Source organism: Cyprinus carpio, unplaced genomic scaffold, assembly GCF_018340385.1.
Source record: "Cyprinus carpio isolate SPL01 unplaced genomic scaffold, ASM1834038v1 S000006776, whole genome shotgun sequence".
Lineage (NCBI taxonomy): Eukaryota > Metazoa > Chordata > Actinopteri > Cypriniformes > Cyprinidae > Cyprinus > Cyprinus carpio.
The window spans coordinates 1,089,518-1,100,727 of record NW_024879365.1 but is presented as its reverse complement, the minus strand read 5'-3'; the positions used below and the strand labels follow the sequence as shown (position 1 = coordinate 1,100,727).

At 34.2% G+C, this 11,210-nt stretch overlaps 1 long non-coding RNA gene across 1 annotated transcript; it reads right to left on the bottom strand.

Moving 5' to 3' along the window:
* Window positions 1-3,072: 3,072 nt before the first annotated feature.
* On the bottom strand, window positions 3,073-6,172 carry LOC122144843. Its single transcript, XR_006159855.1, has 2 exons — window positions 6,086-6,172; window positions 3,073-3,123 (listed from the first exon to the last, which is right to left on the bottom strand). It is a non-coding gene; the product is annotated as an uncharacterized LOC122144843 (long non-coding RNA).
* Between the last annotated feature and the right edge of the window lie 5,038 nt (window positions 6,173-11,210).

Sequence of the window (11,210 nt, the reverse complement as noted above, 5' to 3'; positions counted from 1 at the left end):
CTTCTAGTGATCACATAACTCATAAAATTATTAAGGAAAATATATTTTTTAATAGATTATGGAAATACCGAATAGTTAGCATGCACTTAAAAAAAGAGTTTATGTGAAAATGTTTTCACAGCTCAGTTTTTAAGGCCTATGACTGTAAAATAATGTTCTGGCACCCCAAAGTTTGACAATCATTATTACCGCTTCATGGTAACATTTTATTCCATAACGTTACAGTTTTGATGCTATTTTATGTCTGATGATCATGTTAGATTATGTGTGGAAGTATCTGAAGGACAGTGGACATGTTTGATCAGGCCAAACATCTGAAGATCATGGAGTTCAACAGACATGAGTTCAAAAATGTGTTAAAATAGTCGTGATGAGAGATAAAAGATCAAACTAAGAGCAGAGTAGAAATATAAACTGAAGAAGTGACTAATGCTCACACATTTATTTTTTGTGACCACGAGTGTGACTGTGAACATTTTTTTCTTCTTCTCAGCTTCTCATTTTACGCTCACAGTTTTTTTTTTTTCACTCCAGTCATCAGCATCTTTCTAGAAACTGTTTAACACCCTTTGACATGATGAGATGAATGTTTGTCACTGTTTGATAGACATTTTTTTAAGTTTGAATATGAATATTGCACCATTTCATTATTTTTGTCTAATATGTTTTCTTTGAGTAGTATCTCAAGTATTTATTTTATAGATTAAAGCTTCTAATAAACAAATAAATGTAACAAAATATAGAATCCAGGAGCAATATGAAGTGATTATGTTTTATATTATAAAAAGCAGAGGATGTTATTTTCAGTGATATATCGTGTACAGATCTGCTTATCTCGGTGGTTATATGAGACTTGTTTAGTGCTCAAATGAAAGGTATAAAGACACGATATTCTGAAATAGCTTTTAACAGTTTTTATATTAGATTGCATTATTCATGCAGCAAACTTGGCAATGCAAAACTGTATGTGTAGGCTACTTATTTTTTTCAATAAACGTGTCAAATTAAATAAACAATGAGTAGAGCTGCAAATGTTGTTATGTCTACAAAGGTCAAGCACGAGGCTGAAGAATTTTAAGATTATACTAAAGCATGTTAATTTAATATAGTACAAAAGGAGGCATAAAGTAATAAAAATACATTGTATATAACATTTTAAGTAGTTTACACAATAAATTGTCACAGTCAGAGAGAGAGAGTTGCTAGTGAAATAACATGTTTATCCAGCAGGTGGAACTTGCCACGGAGTATGTTCATCATACCAACAGAGACATATAAAAGACTGTTTATACACCAGTACTACAGCACTAACAATACTACTAAAAATATAAATAAAACAATCGATTAAAGATTACACAATCAATTAATGTAACATTATTATTTAATGTTTTAATGTTTGACTTTTTGACTGGATTCCACATTCATTAACTCAGAAAACTCCTTCACAGAAACTTTAAATGAAACAAACACAACTAAAAGTGCCTTTGAAACAACAATGATACAGTTACTTGAGGTTTAGTTCTTTTTTAAGACAAATTTATTTATTTATTTTTTTTTATTTATAGTTATTGTTTATTTGTTTATTTATTGTTCTTGACAGAAGCTGAATTCAGTTGAAGAATATTCAAAATGTATAAGTGAACTTACAGTCTGCAAAGGAGCAGAAAAATAATATTTTTTAAATGTTTTTCACAATATCTGTTATTTTTTATCGCTGTTCAAATGCAGTTGGAGCTTCTTACTGGAGCTCCAGCAGGGTCTTTAGAAAGTTATCAATGCTTATTTTATCAGAAGCATAGCTTGTTTACAGTTAAAGTGTCTTTACATTCACAGTTCTTCTGAAAACTTTTCATCTGATTACATCATTAGCTGTTTTGAAAACACAATTATTATTATAGTTTCAAGAGCTAAAAGAAAACACATAGAGATATTTGATCAGAGCCATTTGTAAAACAATAAAAGGAAGAACCTGACGGTGTTCTACAGCCATGAATGCATGTACAGTATGCGTTAAAAATAGTTGTGATCAGAGATAAAGATCAAACTAAGAGCAGAGTGGAATATAAACTGACTGATGTTTACACATTTATTTCTGTGAAATACAGTGTGTGTGTGTGCTGTTTTATGTGTGTGTGTGTGTGTGTGTGTGTGTGTGTGTGTGTGTGTGTGTGTGTGTGTGTGCTTCTCAGCTTCTCATTTCACCCTCAACATTTTTTCTTCACTCCACTGGTCAACATCTTCATCATGTTTTTAATGTTTGTAAGCTTTTTAAAATGCATTTTTTTTGTGAGTTGAATTCACTTACTATTACACCAATTCATTATTTATATCTAGTAGCTGTTCTTTTGAATGGCTTAGTAGTGACACTAGTTTTATTGTCTGGATAAAAGTGTCTGGTTAAATGAACAAATGTAAGTAAATGTAGAATAAAAAAAACAGGATGCAGTGATTTTGTTTTTATATTACCAACAGCAGCTGATTTTATTTCACACTGATCTGGTATTGTCAATGCTTATATTAGTCATGTTTAGTGAGATAACATGAACAAGAAGATACAAGAACATGTTCATCCAGTAGATGGAGCTCCAGCAGGGTGATCTGTATTTTCTGTACACCATTACTACAGTACTGACAAAATAGAAATATGAAAGCAATACACACATGCACAACAGAAAAACACTGCTCGAAAGCCCTGGATAGCAATCCATTAAAATCACATTAATTATAATATTTGATCTTGATTGAATCCCAAATTCATAATCTCACAATAAATACAGAAACGTAAACACAAAAAAATGACATGATAAAAGCACATTTAAAACATCTGTGATACTTAAACAGTTACAGGATCAGAACAACATTAATGAGGTTAGGGGTTGCCAACCATCACATACCAAAGACATCTTCTTCTTTTTTATAGCCAAAATAATTGTATTTTGTTCTCTTTGTATAAAACTGTTTATCCATATAAGTCTTTGAAAACATTCCTTTGCAATCTTATGGTGAGAAATGCAACCTTTTTATGCTATTTTAAATATTCAAGGATTTACATATATCTTTTATATATTTATTTCATCTCACAGCAACTCCAGCATACACCACATCATTCTCCTCTTTAACTCTCTGAAAGAAAACAAACACATGTTCAAAATGTTTGTGTCACACCTTGTGGCTTTCATTTGCACCATTCCTCCCTGTCAAGTTTGTTGTCATAGTTACAGATTTGATTTTGTCATTTAGCTTAGGGTGTGTGCGTGTCTATCATCCTTGTTTTCAATTGTATTTAAGTTGGTAAGGGTATGTAAGTTCATGTGTGTTAATTTTAGTTATCAGGTCTCGTCTACGGTTATGTTGCTTCTTTCTTTTGTACTTGGATTTATCTGTGGATGTTACTAAATTCTATTTTGAATCTGAACCTGAAGCTGTGTGACAGAATGCCCAACCCAGAAGTGATCTATTTTATGTTTACAGATTGTGCGTTCTCATCTGGTGGTTTTGGAATTTTTTGTATTTTCACTATGGACAATCCTTCCTTTCCATTGATATGCCTTGGGGTAGAGGAGCTGCTCCCTCGAGTAACACCTGAAGGATTTCCTCTCTCACACATCTGTCGAACTTCCCAGATGATTGCCTCCACAGTCTTCTATATGCCAGCCTTAACACTGCCACAAATGTGCAATTGTCTGAGGGCCCTTTGTGGGAGTGGGTGCTAGTATCCAGTGGGTCATCTCTGACTGTCGGACCAGCAGACAATGACGCCATCCCCACTCCCACTCCAGCGTCCAGCCAGATACCATCTCACTGTCAGGAGTTACAGCACCACTGCAGACAAAGAGTCCACCTCTGCCACGATTTGTTTGAACCAGTGCCAGTGGGAGCTGAACATCGTCTCAGAGCCTGAGCTGTGACATTTTGACCAACAATACCCTCCAATGCCATGGGAGTCCTTGTAGAGAATGAGGGTATGGAAGTGAGCAACACCCACCCTCCCACCACTGCCCACATAGCAAATGTCTTCTGGCCCAGATCCGGGCCAAACAATCTCTTTTCCCTCAGCCCAAGTGCCGCAAAGAATGACGACCCTGAAGTGGCCCAGAACTGGATTAAAGACAAGGGCCACACATGGGCCATAGCCCAAATCTCAGCCAGTTAATCAGCCTTAAATGGCCCTAAACTGGGCCAAAACTAGTTTTATTATTGGTGCCAATTCTCAGCCTTAAGTAAACCAAAATCCCCAAATCTGAGCCACACCTGAGCCGTATATAGCCCAGTCCCAACCCAGACAGCAACAAGTGTCGGCCCAGATCCGGCCAACATGGATTCCATGCAGGCCAGATGTGGGCCTGATCTAGGCCAACACTATATTGCTATTACTATGGACTTTAGTTTTCTTTTGCATCGTTCCTCCCTGCTAGTTTATCTTAGTTAAAGATTTTATCATTTAGTTCAGGTGTGTGTGTTTCTATCTTCCTTGTTTGCAATTCATGTGTGTCTCCAGGGGCGTGTTTAGTGTTTTCGGGGCCCTCAGTAAGTGGTCCCGAAGGGGGCCCCTCGGTGGATTTAGCGATCAATTCTGGGGTAGGGATGGGTATTGTTTACATTTTATCGATACCAATACGATGCTGTTTACAGTTACCCATACTACTCTCAATAATTTGGTTGCAAAAATAAATTATGTAAAAAGATGTTGAAAATTTCAAGTTATTTAAATCACTGCAGTTTACAAATGCATCCAAGCAAACAGAAAAAGGCACATAAAGCACATTTTTGAGAGAGAGAGAGATTTCCTCCGCATACCTTAGCATAAAATATTTGAACATCATGTGCATAGCAGCACAACAGAATGTAACAGAGAATTCTGGCATCTCTAGCATTCTTTATTTAATGACTTTCTCATGGAGCGGGTGTGATTTCTCCTAACATAGATTGTCCCTCTCTGTTTTAGAGGGACTTTTTTTTATCTCGATTTTATCTACATGATAAAAAGGCTTCTTTTTAACAAGTATAATTATTTATAGTGATACTACAATGAGAATTTTACAGACATTCATTCAGGGCCTGAGTTTCATTTTTGAAAATGGGGTGAATTCCCTTCTTGTGGGAGGGAGGATTTTATTTATTTATTTATTTATTTATTTTGAGTGATGGAGAGGGGAAATTTTTAAACTTTTTGTTCTTTCAAAAATATGTAATTAAATGTTTGATCATTATGTGTATTTTTGTTTTTTACAATGGGGCAACTGTTGAATGTACATGAGCACACTGAGCGCACGAGTGCTGAATGGTTTAAATACTGGCCAAACTTAAAGATATGCAAATTATAAACTTTAGTGATGATGCATATAAACTTCTCGACTCCCACCAGAAGAAATCGCATTCCGCAAGAGCTTCCATGGATTGCGGGGCCCCAAGCACTTCCATGGGTTGCATGGTGCCTAAACACGCTACTGTGTGTCTCATCTATTACTTGTGTTGCTTCACTCTTTTGTATTTGAATTTACCTGTGGATTTTATTATTTTATTATAAACTATTAGGAACCTGAACCACCTTCTTTATGCACTTTATACTACACAATGTGAGATGGTAGACCTATTTAACCAGAATGCTATTGACCTACTTTCTTGATATATGAATAAAAAACTTATGTATTTGTGCATACTTATGTAATGTATGCACAAAACATGCATACATTTTCATCAGTTTTCAGCTTTATTCTCACATTTGATGTACAATTTAGAAACTACATTCTCTAATGGATCAGCCTTCCTTTATTAATTCCTTTACATTTATTTTTTACATTCCTATCAATAAAATGTAAGTCTAGTGATATTCTGGAGAATGTTGCATGAATCTAAATGCTTTTTAATCTAAATCCTTTTTTCTTTCAATCTTTTCTTTATTTAATTTATTCTTTAATTTATTTATTTAATTTTTTTATATTCATACACTTCACAACAAAAGTACAAAGGCAAGCACAGGGAACATGTTACAGATGATATATGAAGTTTGATAAATGTTCGAGCATGTTCAGGTAATCCAACTAATCAGTGCAAGAAGACACCTGTGTATATGGCCGTCCCTTACCTTTGTCCCATGACTGTTTTGTGGCTTTCGTCCTCCACGACTTTTGTAGAATGTTGGATCAGAGTAAATGATCTCCCCTGTATGAGATTGAACTGTTTCAACAGTAATGGCATACATTTTAATATAACTCTCTAAATAAATAAAAATGTTTGAGAATTATTGTTTTCTATGGAACATAGTTTTACATTATTTTAATATATATATATATATATAATATATATATATATATATATACATATATATATATATATATATATATATTTTTTTTAGTCATTTTATATTAGAAATAGGTTACACTTGCCTTCTTGATCACTTTTTCTCCATTTCTTGTAGATGCAGAAGATCCCGGCTGCAGCAACAATTAACAGAGATCCAGCAGCAGAGATCAACACTATCTTAGATACAGAGTCTGGAGGAGGGTGAGAGAAGGAGAGTGTGATGTGATGATAAAGAGATAAATTAATGTAAGTGAAAGTGTACATAAAAATAAAATATTCTGATGGAAGTACCTGCACATGGATGACAGAGTTCAGTGTTGAGATGTTGAGTCTGGTTTCTGATGGGATTGTTCACCACACAGCTGTAGAAATCATCCAGACACTCCAGATGTAAAGAAAGACTTCTGCTGAGATCAGACACACTCATGCTGTACAATAAACTGTTTCCTTTGTACCAGGAGAGAGTCACATGACCCACATTCACCACTGAACACAGCAGTGAACATGATGATGAGGATGAGGATGATGATGATGGGGATGATGAGTTCTGAACAGTTAAAGACTTTCTGATGATGTTAGGAGTGGGGAGAGGGGCTGGAAAAGATATTAGTACTTGTAAGTATTTGATGTGTTGAGTGAAAGTTCACTGTGATGTCGGTGAGGGTCAGTGATCAGTGCTGATACTGACAGTCTTGATCTAAACCCTTTTCTCAACATTTATAAAGGAATCCTGTTTTAAAATGTAATTAAAGTATCAGTATCAAGAAAAGTTTTCAAAATGTTGATTAACTTGATTACATAATTTATCGCAAAATGAAAACGTACAAGTATCTATGCTATGGCTGCTAAAGTTTCAAAATGTTGCAGCAAGACTTTTAATAAATATTAAAAATCATGAACACATCACTCTGTCCCTGGTTTCAGATGGTACAGTATAGTTTTGTTTTTGAGCTTTTTTGTTAGTGTTTGAATCTTTGCACGGCCTTACACCGGGTTAATTTTCAGATCTGCCTATTGAGGATCAGTCTGGAAGAACATTGAGAAAAACTCAAAATTTACTTAAAATTCCAAGGACCAAGAAAGGAGCCAGAAAGATTTTTAATAAAAACTAATAAAGAGCAATTCACACTCCGCCTCTATTTATAAAACAGTCTATAATTTTTTATGTCATTTACACCACATTTAACAATTTTGCCGCTAATAATGTTATCAAGTTTAGTGCACTTTAGCAAGCAGACAATATTGTAAGTAAAGAGCTTGAGATGCAATAAAAAGTGATGTGTGAACAAAACCAGCAGAAATTAAGCAAAATTTGACAGAATATTTTATATCGCCTCATTTGCAATTAAGCTGTAATGGTCCAAATTATGCAGGAAGAGTGAAAATGCTATTGAGCTGTTCTTAATATGCACAAATGCTAGCTACAAAAATAAGCTTTAGCAAAACAAAAATGAGTCAGCAGTGTTATTACAAATGTTTCAGATGCTTATTTTCCATACCAGTCCATACAGCCATAATTATTGAAAAACACTCATACATCAAACAGGTCAAGTGATGCTCTACTCACCATAGACAGTAAGACTGAATGTGTCGAGCGGCGTCGCTGATCTGCTGCTGTATACTGTATAAAGTCCAGAGTGTGTGGTGCTGGTGTTCATGATGCTCAGAGATCCAGTCTGATCCAGCTTCAGTCTGTCTCTGAATCTCCCATCAGCACTGTCATTAAATATTGTCATCATATTGTTCTTTCTGTTGATTTGAGCAATGAGAATGTTTTCATATTTCCACATAATCAAATATTTTCTCTCTATGTCAGTATCATGAGTGTGTAGAGTGACAGAATCTCCCTCCGTCACTGACTTCACTTCATCAGCAAACACACCTGAAGAACAAACAAAAAACAGTTTCTCAGAAAGACATTTAGAGTTTTAGTCATTTTTAAAAATTGTCATCGCCAAACAGTTTTTCCTCTGTACAAAAGTATTTGAGAATATTAGTCTGATAAACACTTCAAAATATTAGAGGCAAAATGAATGAGGGAAATAATAAATAACAAAATAATGTGCAGTTGAACTAATGATAATATAAATAGAAGTGAAAGCCATAAAAATACTTACCAGCCAGACTCCATGAGCACAAACAGAAGAAAATAAACAAAACAAACATTTTATTTAGCACAACAGAACTGTTATAATAATCAGTTCCTGACACTCTTGAAAATGTTGATTTTTAAATATATATATATAAATATAATTATTTTTTTTCAAGTGAATGAAGCAGTGTGGTGTCCGTCTGCAGTGAAGTGGTTTAGTGAACATGTACAGTCAGTGTAAATAATCTCCTCCAGTAGCTCCTCCCTTCAGAGACTACATGCCTTCTCAAACATCTGTTTAGTAATGATTTATGTTTAAGCTTAGGAAAAATGGCATCAAAATTAACAAAAAATCCAAAAAATATATATATAAAAATAAAATTACCGAAAAAAAGGTGCCCACTGCAAGTGCTGTTTAAACACACAAATTATCTTTCCAAATTAGTAATGAGAATCTTTTACAAATCTGTTGTCAATAGAAGAGAAGCTTTAAAACATGCGGTTTTCCACCAAAATAAAAGCTTTGCAGTTTCAGCAAATAAAGTAAGACAACTTTGAATATTAGTACTAATTTACTGTTAATATTGTAAAATAAAATTATTATTATTATTCTTATTATTATTATTATATCAAAAATTGTTATATATACATACAAACTGTATGCATGCATTTAATAAATTATTATTATTATTAAGTAAAACAAAAAACAACAGTTTAATTCTGGTCAAATAAAAAAAAAAAAAAAATTCTTTCTTTAGGGATGAACAGTTACAGAAATAGCTACCTACCTTTTTTAAGTATTGGTTGGAAGTTGGAATGGTTTTGTTGGATACTTTAGAGCATTCATGGTAGCTAGGTGGCTCAAGTAGTACTCAGCAAGAAAGTATCTGGTTTTGTGGCAGCTTGGGAAGCTGTTCTGTGTGAAGTTTGCATGATCTTTCTGAGTTTGGTGTGAGTTCCCTCTGTATCGCTCTGATGGACTGGCTGATGTATTATCTGCTTACTAATATGGAGGCTAAATTAAGTCTTTGTAAAGTAGCACCTTCAGTTCTCTAATTTCAAAAGATACTTGCTGGATTTTGTGGAGACATTTCGTGTCAGTGGACAAAATTATGTCTTATGTCCACGGGCCTAGAGGATCATATTTCATAATACAAAAATGTGACCATTTAAAACATGTCTTTAGAGTATGTTCACATTCTCTTTATTTAGGTCAATATTTTGAGAAGGCACATAGTCTCTGAAGGGGGAGCTACTGGAGGAGATTGTAAAACTTTTATTTTGGTGGAAAACCGCATGTTTTAAAGCTTCTTTTCTATTGACAACAGATTTGTAAAAGATTCTCATTACTAATTTGGAAAGATAATTTGTGTGTTTAAACAGCAACTTGCAGCGGGCACTTTTTTTTTTCGGTAATTTTATTTTTATATATATTTTTTGGATTTTTGTTAATTTTGATGCCATTTTTTTCCTAAGCTTAAACATAAATCATCACTAAACCAGATGTTTGAGAAGGCATGTAGTCTCTGAAGGGAGGAGCTACTGGAGGAGATTATTTACACTGACTGTACATGTTTCACTAAAACCACTTCACTGCAGACGGACACCACACTGCTTCATTAACTTCAGTGTGCTGAAGAAAATGTTTGTTTTGTTTATTTTTCTTCTGTTTGTGCTCATGGAGTCTGGCTGGTAAGTTATTTATTGTTTCACTTCTGTTTATATGATCATTTGTGTCAAAAAATCTGCCATTTATTATTTTCATCATTAATTTTGCCTCTAATATATTATTCTTTGAAGTGTTATCAGACTGATATTCTCAAATACTTTTGTACAGAGGAAAAACTGTTTGGCAATGACAATTTTTAAAAAATGACTAAAACTCTAAACGTCTTTCTGAGAAACTGTTTTGTTTGTACTTCAGGTGTGTTTGGTGATGAAGTGAAGTCAGTGTCAGTGACGGAGGGAGATTCTGTTACTCTACACACAGATGATACTGACATAGAGAGAAAATATTTGATTATGTGGAAATATGAAAACATTCTCATTGCTCAAATCAACAGAAAGAACAATATGATGACAATATTTAATGAAAGTGCTGATGGGAGATTCAGAGACAGACTGAAGCTGGATCAGACTGGATCTCTGAGCATCACAAACACCAGAACCACAGACTCTGGACTTTATAAAGTATACAGCAGCAGAAGAGAGACACCGCTCGACATCTTCAGTCTTACTGTCTATGGTGAGTAGAGAATTCACTTGCTATTTCATAAATGTTTTTTTTTTTTTTTTTTTTACATGAATTAATGTCATAGTAGGCTAATTGAGATTGTGAAATGATGGAAATTCTGATGATCATTTGTGCACATTGTTTTGTGGATTCTTCTAATGACATTTTATTAATCAACATATTATAATATTTAATTACATTTTTATTCAATATTGTCATGTTTTCTAGCTTGCCTTCCAACTCCTGTCATTATTGGAGGCTCTCCACAATGTTCATCATCATCATCATCATCATGCTCACTGCTGTGTTCATTGGTGAATGTGAGTGATGTGACTCTCTCCTGGTACAAAGGAAACAGTTTATTGTCCAACATCAGTGAGTCTGACTCAGCATCAGTCTCTCTCTACCTCTGGAGGTGGAATATCAGGATAACAACACCTACAGCTGTGTGATCAACAATCCCATCAGCAACCAGACCACACATCTCATCATCAGTGAACTTTGTCAGACAAGTTCCTGTATGTCAGCAGCATTATTTATTATTTTTTTTCATAAATTTAGTCAATCATATTTCTGTTTTAT